This window comes from Hypanus sabinus, chromosome 16, assembly GCF_030144855.1.
Source record: "Hypanus sabinus isolate sHypSab1 chromosome 16, sHypSab1.hap1, whole genome shotgun sequence".
NCBI lineage: Eukaryota > Metazoa > Chordata > Chondrichthyes > Myliobatiformes > Dasyatidae > Hypanus > Hypanus sabinus.
The window spans coordinates 47,561,645-47,575,452 of NC_082721.1; the positions used below are offsets into that span (position 1 = coordinate 47,561,645).

The window sequence follows — 13,808 nt, forward strand, 5'->3', positions numbered from 1 at the left end:
CATCTGTCTTTCCTGTAGATAGGTGACCAAAACTGCACACAATACCCTGAATTAAGCCTCACCAATGTCTTGTATAACTTCAACATAACAAGCCATCTTCAACAAAACATCCCATTTCCTGTACTCAGTACCTTGATTTATGAAGTCCAATGTGCCAAAAGCTTTCCTGATGATCCTATCTACTTGTGACGCTACTTTCAATGGATTATGGACCTACTACCTACTACCACTCTCTAGCTTCTCCCACAAAGCCAATGTATAATCCAATTTACTACCTCATCTTGAATACCAAGCAACTGAACCTTCTTGACCAAACTCATCATCAAATGCCTTACTAAAGTCTGTGGAAGTAACATCCACTGCCTTCCCTTCATCAACTTTCCTGGTAACTTCCTCAAAAAACTCTGTAAGATTGGATACACACAACCCACCACACACGAAGCTATGCTAACTATCCTTAATCAGTCCATGTCTATCCAAATAGTAGAAGCGATTTTTAAATCATCCTTAACGACAGGTGAAGTACAGGAGGATTGGAAGACAGCTGAAGTTTTTCCACTGTTTAAAAAAGGCTGTAATAATAAAGCAGGAAGTTATAGGTTATAAGTTATGACATCAGTTGTGGAACCGGATATATATTTTTCAATAACTTATGCTAAGCACCTCTTTTATTTCAATATGTCCTGAAAACCAAGATCCTTACACAGGTTATCTCTACCTTTTATTCTGACAGGGACGTACAAGCTTTGCACTCTCAAAACTTCATTTTGAAGGCCTCCTTCTTACCAAGTACACCTTTGCCAGAAAACAGCCTGTCCCAATTCACACTCGCCGGATCCTTTCTGATACCATCACATTGGCCCTTCTCCAATTTGGAATCTCGATTCACAGACCAGACCTATCTTTTTCCATATTTACTTTGAAACTGATGGCATTTTGACCACTAGGTGCAAAGCATTCCCCGACACAAACTCTGTCACTTCCCTTATCTCATTCCTAACAAGAGACCAATTATCACACACTTTCTCATTGGGAATTCCATGTACTGATTAAGGAAACTTTCCAGAATATACTTGACAAATTCGATCCCACCTACTCCTTTTACAGTACTCCTTTTGGAGTCCCAGTGAATATGTGAAAGTTAAAATTGCCTGCAATAATAACCTTACATTTCTTGCAACAGTCTTGCGATGACGTCTCTACAGATTTGGTCCTCTAAATTGTGCAGGCTGTTGGTGGTCTATAATATAGCCCCATTAATGTGGTCATACCTTTCTTATTTCTTAGTTCCACCCATAAAGCCGCACTAGATGAGTTCTCCAATCAGTCTTGACTGAGCAAACTGCTGGGACGTTTTCCCGGACTAGTAACACCACCCCTCTCCCTTTAATCCCTCCAGCTCTGCCACATTTAAAACAATGTACAACCAATCAAACTGCTAATCAGAATCTTACAACCAAGCCTCACTAATGGCCACAATATCATAATTCCACGTGTTGATCCATGCCCTGAACTCATCTGCCTTTCCTACGATACTGTTCAGATGTTCTGCCTGAACCAGTGATAAAGTCTGCAGCAGTTTCAGCAGGAAGCTGGTTATGGCTGTTAGCCTTGCATTGCACACAGTAGGACTGGGGGAGGGTCAACCACTCAACTGCTCAATCACTTTAGCTTCAAGTGTCTCCCTTCTTGCCTGGCTGGAACCAATACATTCGATGGATTCTTACTGCAGGCAATATTTGTCCCATCCATTCCGTATATTCAATGCTTGCCTAACTGACACTGAAAGAATCTGAAGTAGCAAATATGTTCTCTTGTGGCACAGTACAAAGGACAAGCAATCCCTACTCCTAAGATTACTCTTTGTTTATCCTCATCATTAATTTTTATAATGACACCATTCAATGTGTTCAGACAAGGAGACAGACAGTTCAGCAGCTGAATTCATGTGCAGCTTTATTATTGGTATTCAGAATTGTCCTGCACTGACAGCCGTTGATAAAAAATGTGATTACGATAGAAGATTTCTTCAGAGTTAGAATATCCTCACAACTGTTATGTACCCTGTAACTGGGTCACTTACCAGCAAAGATAGAGAGGTCCATTGAAGTCTGATGGTACTATTTTTAACAGTATTTATTGATAAAAATACACAAAAATAAAATCAGTGCAAACATACAGATAATATACGTCGTCAATACTAAATCTAAAAGCACGGGTATAATAATAATCAATAAGAAATAGCTCTATCGTTGTCTAGGGGATAATGTATTGTCCGATGGAAATATAAAAGTCACTTTAGTTCATTCAAGCTGCAGGCTGCAGCCTTTGGTTGGAGTCAAGAGAGAGAGTTAAACTTGCCCATTCCTTTTATGATGTCAATTCTTCGAGAGTCGGTGGGGGCTGAGTGCTTCTTTGTGTTAGCTAAAGCCGTTCTTCCGTGGCAAGACCCACCAATTCCGAGGCAAATGGAAAAGGACGCACGTGGGCTTTTCCACCAGCTTTCACTATTACGCTGTTACAGGAGTTCTAGCATTTCTTCTGGTGCGTCTGAAGGGCTGTTCCCCAGACCCTCTTTCATCTTGACTCACAGGGTCTCAGATGTCAATCAGGTTGGGATGATGCAATCCCTCCACCAACCCCCCCCCCCCATCCCCGGTTTCATTGCCTGGGGGCTTCGATGAATCGTACAGTATCCAATACACAATTCCGTCTCCAAGAGACAATGGCCGCTTCCCGTGGCTTGGTCTCTCAGAGGCCCAGGACACATTCCAAACGTTGAGGAATCTGCGTGTCCCTCTCTCTCATTTCCTGGGTCTCCTGACCCGAATCAATAGCGATCCTGCGATTCTCAAAAAGGAGAGGGCCACAGGCGTAACACAACACATGTTCAAAGTTCAAAGTAGGTTTATTATTGAAGTATATACATGCCATCGTGTGATTCGTTACCTTGTGTGCATTCTCAGTAAATCCATAAAACATAAAAGATCACTCCAGCAGGATAGACAAACAACCAACCAACGTGCAAAAGGCAACAAACTGTTCAAATACCAAAGAAAAATAAAGAAGTAATAATATTAAATAAATAAGCCATAAATATCGAAAACATGAAATAAAAAGTCCTTGAAAATGAGTCCATGGAGCATTCGGTGATAGGACAAGAGAGGCTGAGGGATGTTAGGTAAAGTCATCCCCACTGGTTCAAGAGCCTGATGGTTGAGGGGTAATAATTATATAAGAACATAAAAAGTAATTGTTCCTGAATCCGCTGGTGTGTGTCCTGTGGCTCGAACACCTTTTTCCGATGGCCCTAGTGGTGGGTCCTTGATGATGGATGCTGCTTTCCTGTGACAGTGCATTATGTCGATGTGCTCAGTGATGGGGAGGGCTTTACCTGTGATGAACTGAGCCATGTCCACAACTTTTTGTAAGATTTTCCATTCAAGGGCATTGTTTTCACCATACCAGGCTATCATGCAACCAGTCAATAAACTCTCCACCACACATCTATAGAAGTTTGTCAAAGTTTCAGATATCATGCTGAATCTCTGCAAACTTCAGAGGTTCAAAGGTTCATTTATTATCAAAGTATACAACCTTGAATTTCTTCTTTTTTGATAATAAGTAAACAAAAGACGTGGAGGTGCTGCCGTGCTTTCTTCATAATTGCACTTACATGCTGGGCACAGGACAGATCTTCTGAAATGATAACACCACAGAATTTAAAATTGCTGACCCTCTCCACCTCAGATCCCCGATGAGGACTGGCTCATGGACTTCTAGTTTCCTCCTTTTGAAGTCAATGACCTGCTCCTTGGTCTTGCTGACATTGAGTGAGAGGTTGCTGTTATCTCAATTATTCAATTCTGTGGTCCAGGGTCCTACAAACCTTGTATTGGCTCCCCCTCAACACTATTTTAAAATGTGTTCCAATCCCAGCCTAACTGTTGTGATGCTGTCTACCCTAAACCTTTATTGGGTCCCATATCTCACATCGACAGATTATACCAATCCAATTTTCAAAGGTACAAAGGTTCACTTTATTGTCAAAGTATGCATGTACAATACCACTCTGATATTCATCTTCTCCCGATAAACATGAAATACAGAAAGACCATAGAAGCTGACTCATGGAGACCATGGAAAGACATCAACTCCCACCTCCAGCATGAAAAAGAAATAAAACTTGCTGACTCTAAAATCCCCCACCCCAACCCACGGAGAAAAACTGTGACAATAACAGTCCTCAACCCCCTTAGCTGTAGAAAACAAACAGCGACAGTAACAATCCCCGACCTCCTCACCCATAGAAAAAAAGCAGCTGTTCAGATTGAGCCGGTATTGAATTTAGACAGGAACCCACACCTTCATAATCATACTACTGGAATCACGTGAGGTGCCATATTGTTTGGGAAGATAAAAGGATTATTTTTCCCTGAGGAATGTCAGAATCAGATTTAATATCACTGGCATATGTTGTGAAATTTGTTATCTTTGCAGTAGCAATACAATGCAATACATGATGAATATAGAAAAAAATTAATTACAGTCATTATGTATTTGTTTATAAAATAGTTAAAATAAGTAGTGCAAAAACAGAAATTAATAAAAAAGTAGTGAGGTAGAAGTGTTCTTGGGTTTAGTATCAATTTAGAAATCATTTGGCAGAGGGGAGGAAGCTGTTCCTGAATCACTGAGTGTGTGCCTTCAGGCTTCTGTATCAATGGAAAGAGGGCACGTTCTGCGTGGTGGGGGTCTTTAATAATGGATGCTGCCTTCCTGAGGCACTGCTCCTTGAAGGTGTCTGGAAAACTAAGTAGGCTAGTAACCATGATGGAGCTGATTAATTTCACAACTTTCTGCAACTTACTTTGATCCTGTGCAGTAGTCCTCATTCTGCGCTCCCCCCCCCCCCCCCACCCCCGTACCAGATGGTGATGGTAGAAGTTTTCAAGTGCTTTGGGTGACAAACCAAATCCCCTCAAACTGCTAATGAAATTTAGTCGCTGTCTTGCCTTCTTTAAAGCTGCATCAATACACTGTGACCAGGTTAGGTCCTCAGAGATATTGACACCCAGGAACTTGAAATTGCTCGCTCTCTCCACTTCTGATCCCTCTATGAAGGCTGATTCGTGTTCCCTCATCTTATCCTTTCTGAAGTCCACAATCAGCTCTTTGATCTTATTACAGTAATGTTCAGTGCAAGGTTATTGCTATGACACCACTCAACTAGCTGGTATATCTCACTCCTGTACACCCTCATGTCACCATCTGAGTTTCTCCCAACAATGGTTTATTATTTGCAGATTTATAGGTGGCATTTGAGTTATGCCTAGCTACACAGTCATGGGTGTAGAGAGAGTAGAGCCGTGGCTAAGCAGGCACCCCGTGGTGTCCCATGTGGGGATGTTACTTCCAATCCGCACAGATTGTGGTATTCCAGTTAGGAAGCTGAGGATCCAGTTGTAGAGGGAGGTACAGAGAACCAAGTTCTGTAGCTTTTTGATCGGGTCTGTAGGAATGATGGTGTTGAACACTGAGCCACAGTCAATAAACAGCATTCTGACATAGTGTTTGTATTGTCCAGAATATTGTAGATTGTTCAGAAGGCAGTTAATGCTGAGAGAAGATGAGTCCCTCTACTCCTTCCAAATTGTGATACATAAACCACTTCTATCCGTGGTCAACTAAGGAAAGAAATGTCCCTGTGGTTCTTCTCTAGAATTAATCAGAACAGGGTGGACTGACCTTGAAGATCAGAGATTCTGGAGCAGTGCTGGAGATTGGCAGCACCAGAACTCAACAGAGAAGTGAGGAGTTGAAGGTATCCCCTTCCCCCACGACAAAGTTCATTGCAGGACAGTCTAAGAATGAGAAATTACTCCTCTAATCACTCAGCTGCAGCTGATGTTTGGATGAAATTCTGTGGAGGTTCAGACCTTGCATGTGCACCCACTTCCTCACATAACAAGCTGAACAGTTAGCTGACCTCTCGTCCCACCCACGTCAATAAGTAACTGAAAATAGAACAGGACCTTTGCCCACCATGTCTGTGCTGACCATGATGACAAATTGAACGAATCTCATTTGCTTGCACATGATCTGTATCCCTATTCTTTGCCTGTATTTTAATTATTTTTTAATGTTTAATTTTTGAAATTATTTTTTTCAGTTCGCAAAATAGTTCTAGGGACAGAGAGGGTGGTTAGAGGTCAGAATGTCGTTTAGGGAGAGTTGTGGGGTAATTAGAGGCCAGGTTGCAGTCTAAGATTCTACTCATTTAAAAACCTGAAAATGCAGACATGCAACATCAGTGGTTGGATATTGAACCGACAGAAAGTAAACAAGAGTTGTCCAAGTCAAGCGGAGTTGGAGTTCCAAGTGGGCAGGAGGAATGAGTACGATGACTCCGTGGGTTCATGAATTAGTGAAAATGGAATGTGAAGCCTAGTTTTCAGGATCCCATCCAAGGATGGGCTAGGGTCAAGGCTTGAGAGTCAAATCAGAAGTACAGAAGCTGAGGCCAAACCTAAGAATCTCTGTAAGTCCACTGGGGAGGTGGAAGCCCCATGTCTGTGGGCCCAAATCTGTGTCTGCTGGAGGCTGCAGCTGCAGGCTTGTCCTGGGGTTAAAGGGCCATATTTGTGTGTGGGTGGGAGGGAGGAATGGGGCTTATTTCTGCTTTCCTTGTGGAGCTGCTTCTTGTATTCTTTGTTGTTCTGCTAAGCATTGTGGGCATGCTGTGTTGACACTGGAATGTGTGGGGACACCTGTGGGCTGCCCCCAGCACACCCTTGGGTTTACTGGTTGTTAATACAAATGATGCATTTCACTGTATATTTCGATGTACTATACATGTGACAAGTAAACTTGAATCTTAAATCTTGAATCTTGCCTAAATGACTCTTAAGTGTTGCTTCCACCACTGCCCCTGGCAGCACATACCACTCTTAATGTAAAAAACTTACCTTGTAAATCTCCTTTAAATTTTCCCCCTCTCAACTTCAATCTATGCCCTCTAGTATGTCACCAACCCCAGGAAAAAGTCTACCCTACTTACTCCACTCATGGTTTGATATACGTTTATATACATCAGCCAGTCTGGTAAGATCTCCTGGCAGAGGATTTCACCCACAGTATTCCCACATATGCACCTGGTTCAAAAATTCTACATGCAAGTGGACCATCACCTGATTCTGCAGAAATGCACTGTTCATGGTGGAAAAAGTTGTGATTGTATTAAATCTGTTTAACCATCAGTTCTAACATGATAAAGTAACAAATTAAGGGATTTTTGGCTGAACCTACATCTAGTTGTTCCTCCTTTTCTCTGTGGGGGTAATGCATATTACCTGATCCTGGATTCGACTCAACTCCATACACCTGACCTCACCATATCCTTTGATACCCTGACTGATAAGGAAATGATCAATTTCTGCCTTAAATGTACCTTTAATATTGTTTCTTTTACCAAAATGCGTTGTACATTTCCTAACACTGTATTCCATTTCTACTATTTTGCCCATTCTTCGAAGTTCTGCTGCAAGTGCATTGTTTGCTCCCACTACCCGCCCCTCCACCTATCTTCATATCATCTGCAATCTTTGCCACAAAGCCCTCAATTCCATCATCCAAATCACTGACAAACAATGTGAAAAGTAGCGGTCCCGATACTGAGCCCTGAGGAACACCACTAGTCACTGACAGCCAACCACAACAAGGTTTCTCCAGCAAGTTGGAAAACCCAACATTATGAAGGCAGGAATTTGTCTGCATTTCACTTTCAGCAGTGCTGGGTGGTAAATGTCTGGGTTTCAATCTCAGAGCTATTGTATAACAGTGCTCAGCTTTGAGAAGAGACACTTAAGTTCAGTTCCTTTTCAACTTGACAAAAGCATGTATGCTCATACCCGAAAGAGAAAAAAGAGAGTCTTTGAAGCTGTGTTGCAGAAATTGTGGGTGACGATATTTGCACAGCAAACTCCCATAAACATAAGTGCTACTTCCTACTACCCAGGCCATGCTCTCTTCTTGTCGCTGCCATCAGGAAGAAGGTACAGGAGCTTCAGGACTCACACCCCCAGGCTCAGGAACAGTTATTAACCCTCAAATATCAGGCTCTTGAATCAGTGGGGATATAACTTCACTCAACTTCACTCACTTTCAAAGACTCTTCATCTCATGTTCTTAATATTTATTACTTATTTATTTACTATAATTTTTATTTTTATTTTCTACTTGCACAGTTTGATGTCGTTTGCACAGTGGTTGTTTGTCTGTCCTGTTGGGTGCAGTCTTTCACAAGTCAGGGTGACCTGTGGAATGCCAGGATTTACTCCCGGTGACCCTGCCCGACGGGTAATCTATTACAAAGTCAGGGTGTCCCGTGGAATTCCAGGATTTACTCCCGGCGACGCTGCCCGACGGGTAATCTATTACAAAGTCAGGGTGACCTGTGGAATGCCAGGATTTACTCCCGGTGACCCTGCCCGACGGGTAATCTATTACAAAGGCAGGGTGACCTGTGGAATTCCAGGATTTACTCCCGGTGACGCTGACCGACGGGTAATCTATTACAAAGTCAGGGTGACCTGTGGAATGCCAGGATTTACTCCCGGTGACGCTGCCCGACGGGTAATCTATTACAAAGTCAGGGTGACCTGTGGAATTCCAGGATTTACTCCCGGTGACCCTGCCCGACGGGTAATCTATTACAAAGTCAGGGTGACCTGTGGAATTCCAGGATTTACTCCCAGTGACGCTGACCGAGGGGTAATCTATTACAAAGTCAGGGTGACCTGTGGAATTCCAGGATTTACTCCCGGTGACCCTGCCCGACGGGTAATCTATTACAAAGGCAGGGTGACCTGTGGAATTCCAGGATTTACTCCCGGTGACGCTGCCCGACGGGTAATCTATTACAAAGTCAGGGTGACCTGTGGAATTCCAGGATTTACTCCCGGTGACGCTGACCGACGGGTAATCTATTACAAAGTCAGGGTGACCTGTGGAATTCCAGGATTTACTCCCGGTGACGCTGACCGACGGGTAATCTATTACAAAGTCAGGGTGTCCCGTGGAATTCCAGGATTTACTCCCGGTGACCCTGCCCGACGGGTAATCTATTACAAAGTCAGGGTGACCTGTGGAATTCCAGGATTTACTCCCGGTGACGCTGACCGACGGGTAATCTATTACAAAGGCAGGGTGTCCCGTGGAATTCCAGGATTTACTCCCGGTGACCCTGCCCGACGGGTAATCTATTACAAAGGCAGGGTGACCCGTGGACTTCCAGGATTTACTCCCGGTGACCCTGCCCGACGGGTAATCTGTTACAAAGTCAGGGTGACCCGTGGAATTCCAGGATTTACTCCCGCTGACCCTGCCCGACGGGTAATCTGTTACAAAGTCAGGGTGACCCGTGGACTTCCAGGATTTACTCCCGCTGACCCTGCCCGACGGGTAATCTGTTACAAAGTCAGGGTGACCCGTGGAATTCCAGGATTTACTCCCGGTGACCCTGCCCGATGGGTAATCTGTTACAAAGGCAGGGTGTACCATGGAATTCCAGGATTTACTCCCGGTGACCCTGCCCGACGGGTAATCTATTACAAAGTCAGGGTGACCCGTGGACTTCCAGGATTTACTCCCGGTGACCCAGCCCGACGGGTAATCTATTACAAAGTCAGGGTGTCCCGTGGAATTCCAGGATTTACTCCCGGTGACCCTGCCCGACGGGTAATCTATTACAAAGTCAGGGTGACCCATGGACTTCCAGGATTTACTCCCGGTGACGCTGACCGACGGGTAATCTATTACAAAGTCAGGGTGTCCCGTGGAATTCCAGGATTTACTCCCGGTGACCCTGCCCGACGGGTAATCTATTACAAAGTCAGGGTGACCCATGGACTTCCAGGATTTACTCCCGGTGACCCTGCCCGACGGGTAATCTATTACAAAGTCAGGGTGACCCGTGGAATTCCAGGATTTACTCCCGGTGACCCTGCCCGACGGGTAATCTGTTACAAAGTCAGGGTGACCTGTGGAATTCCAGGATTTACTCCCGGCGACGCTGCCCGACGGGTAATCTGTTACAAAGGCAGGGTGTCCCGTGGAATTCCAGGATTTACTCCCGGTGACCCTGCCCGACGGGTAATCTATTACAAAGTCAGGGTGACCCGTGGAATTCCAGGATTTACTCCCGGCGACGCTGCCCGACGGGTAATCTATTACAAAGTCAGGGTGACCTGTGGGACATTGGGTGGTCCCTGTAGGTGCTGCTGCCTCTGTCATCTCTGCTGTCTGAGGCGAAAGGCTTGGGAAGAGTTGTTGCCGTTACCAAATCACAGCACCAGAAGGAAGCTGCTCAACCCAATGAATTTCCACCTCTTCATTGCACAGTAATTGGATGATGATACATACCTCAGGCACTGGGAGCTTGACATAGCAGAATGAAGATATGTGAAGGAATGAAGGCTGTCAGAATAGGGACCATGCTTTGTCCTGGATGATGTTGCACCTGTTATGAGTTGGAGCTATATATAGGCAAGTCAGAAGTTTTAGTACCTTTCAGATACTAAAGGCTTTATGATAGACAGACACTGTAGTTCATCACCATGTCACCACAGAGGGCTATGGGGGCCAAGTCACTGGGTATATTTAAGATGGACATTGTTAGGTTCTTTATTAGTAAGGGTATCAGAGGTTACTGGGAGAAAGCAGGAGAATGATTGGGGCTGAGAGAGATAATAAATCAGCCATGATGGAATGGTGGAGCAGTTTTGATGGTCAGAATGGCCTAATTCTGCTCCTATGTCTTATAGACATAATCATTTGCCTCAGGATGCCCGCTTTCTGACCTGCCCTGACAGTCCAAGTGTTTATAAAACTGGTCAGTGGGGTGACCCCCAGCATATGATAGCGGGAGAGGGGGACCTGGCAACGCTAGTGCCAATCAATGTGAAGGTGGACTTCCTTACTCCGTCCGATTGGAAATGGTCATTGCCTGGCACTGATGTAACTTGCCACTCAGCGACCCATGCCTGAATGTTGCCTTGGTCTGCCTGTTTGAAACACAGAAAACTTCCTCTGCTGAAGAGTTGTCTGTATAACTAAACATTGTGTGGTCATCAGCAAACATCTCCACTCGTGATGAAAGGATGGACGTTGATGAGGCTGGTTGGGCCCAGGACACAGTCCTGAGGAACCCCTGTCCTGGCCTTGGGTTGATTGACTTCTAGTGACCACAACCATCTTCCTTTGGATGAGGTATGACTGCCACCACTGAAGAGCTGTCACTTTCTGCCATTTGACTTCAACTTATCAGGGCTCCTTGATTGTGTCCTTAGTTAATCCCATCCTGATGGAAATAACTGTTTGCCTTATCAGAATTAACTTCTTGTGCACGCTGGGTCCACTTCCTATCAGATGTTATTCAGTATCTCCTCTGTTTCAGTATCTGGTTTGCTCGAGGGAGACATGCTGGTGTTTACAACATCCAAAATTATCTAAAGTATCATCAGATCATACTTGAATTAAAGCTCAGCAATTTGCCAAAGAAAAGAAGTCTTTCATATACTTCAAAACATAGTACTTGTGTATAATTGAGTTGATGATCGTACTCAACAGTGTCACTTTTAGTTCATTAGAGGCCAAGTTAAAGCCAGGAGGGCAAGGCTGCACCAGGGTCATCAGGCAGCTCAATACAAAGCAGTTGATTAACGGAGTACAATAAACAATGGTAGTTCTTCAGAAAGAAGGCGCTCTTTGCTCTTGGTGGATGCCTCACATTGCTTATTAATATACTGACCACAAATCATTTGATGATTTGGAAGAACTTTCATGTACTGGAAAATCTGTGGGTCTGAGTTTTGGGCATTGCTCAGCTCCTGACTGCTTCCTGTGATGAGAAAGAGTGATGGGTTTGGCTCTAATGCCAGCTGACCCACTGTTACATGGCCATGTAACACAAAGTAGAACTTACAGCAGCATTTCCAACTTGATACAGGGCAGAAGCTACTCTCACTTTGCAAGGGTACACCACCTCATACGAGCGGTGATTGATAAGTCCGTGGCCTATGATAGAAGGAGTCAATTTTAGAAAACCTAGCACATTTATTTTTCAACATAGTCCCCTCCTATATTTACACACTTAGTCCAGCGGTCGTGGAACATACGGATCTTGGACCTTCAGAAAGTGTCCACAGCAGAGGCGTTCGTGGCCTAAGGTAGAAGGAGATGAGTTATTAACTTCAAACTTTCTGCATAATCACTCAAATAGTTGACCTGCATGTGCATGTACCGAGAACTGTTCATCTCTTCTACCGTAGGCCACAAACTTATCAATCACCCTTCTGTATCACCTGAACTTATGTCTGCTGCTGATATTACTTCGTGAACTGACCTGGATAGATCCAAACTAGTTTAAATTTTTTCAACTTTGCCCAGTCAAACTGATTTTCAGTGAATTCTGGCTCAGCAGGTTTGAGCTAGTGAACTTTAGCAGCAGAGCAAAGAGGCAAAATGCCAGGATAGTCATGGAGTTTCAAGAAGTGCAGACTTCTCTCACTGCTGCGTTACTGTGGGCTTTTAGGTCTTAAAGGTAAGGTTTGAATTGCTTCATTTTGTCCTTGACTGTTGTATTCTGAGGCATAAAAAAACCTCCCAAACTGGCCAGTGAAATTGTCTTACTGAGGGTTCATGTAAACAGATTAATTACAATTTGTAGTACCATGTGTACAATTTGACAAATCATGCACCTCATTTCTCAGTCATGGATCCAGTTTAATGCAATTTTGATGCCTTAGAGTTTGGCTTTCAAACCATGAGCATTTACTTTAACTGAACAATAATCACTTGGGGCCTGTTTTGAGAATTTACATAACCGTGGCCCGCATTAATGCAGAGAGACTGGAGTTGAACCTTTGGAATCAGTTCCCATGTAAATAATCTTGACCAAGCCGGAAAACTGAAGCCAAAATGAGCTGGAACTCAGTGAGAGAACTTTTACTGTGGACAGTGCATTATGTGTGTATGTGGGTGAGCAGTTTCTAGCTGAGGGACATGTGGGATAACTTTAGCCTAACTCTCTAGTGGGAGAGCAGAAAGACCGGGTAACTGACTTGCATACAATGGGTTGCAACAGAACTCAGACCAAGTGGCTCATCTGATCCCCTTAGATTGCCACTGGGTGAGTTGGGATTGAATCTCCTGGAATCAGAATCTGGTTTATTGTCACTGACTCTAGCTGTTTGAAATCCATGCCTAGGTCTGTGCAAGTGGGTGTACTTAATCCATCCCCTATACCCGTGCAGGTAAACCCGTACCCGAGCCAGTAGAAACAGCATTTATATAACCATATAACAACTACAGCACGGAAACAGTCCATCTTGGCCCTTCTAGTCTGTGCTGAACGCTTACTCACACCTAGTCCCACTGACCGGCACTCAGCCCATAACCCTCCATTCCTTTCCTGTCCATATACCTATCCAATTTTACTTAAATGACAATACCGAGCCTGTCTCTACCACTTCTACAGGAAGCTCATTCCACACAGCTACCGCTCTCTGAGTAAAGAAATTCCCTCTTGTGTTACCCTTAAACTTTTGCCCCCTAACTTTCAACTCAATTCCTAGAAAGTAGAACAGCACGGCACAGGAACAGCCAATGATGCCTGTGCCAAAACAATGACAAATTCATCTCTTCACCCTTCACATGATCCATATCTCAGAAAGGATATGTTGTCACATCCAGAAGAGGTTCATGAGGATGATTCCGGGAATGAAGGGGTTAACATATGAGGAGCATTT

General features: G+C 44.1%; 1 protein-coding gene across 2 annotated transcripts in view; it reads left to right on the forward strand.

Moving 5' to 3' along the window:
* Positions 1-13,808, forward strand: part of palm1a (paralemmin 1a) — a 379,936-nt gene that overhangs the window by 46,119 nt on the left and 320,009 nt on the right. Inside the window, exon 1 of one of the 2 annotated variants that reach the window (XM_059991690.1) lies at positions 12,373-12,601. The exons of the other annotated variant lie outside the window; for it this stretch is intronic. The gene's annotated coding sequence lies outside the window, so the exon portion shown is untranslated. Of the gene's footprint in view, positions 1-12,372; positions 12,602-13,808 lie in introns of those variants that run through there. 2 annotated transcript variants of the gene reach the window in all.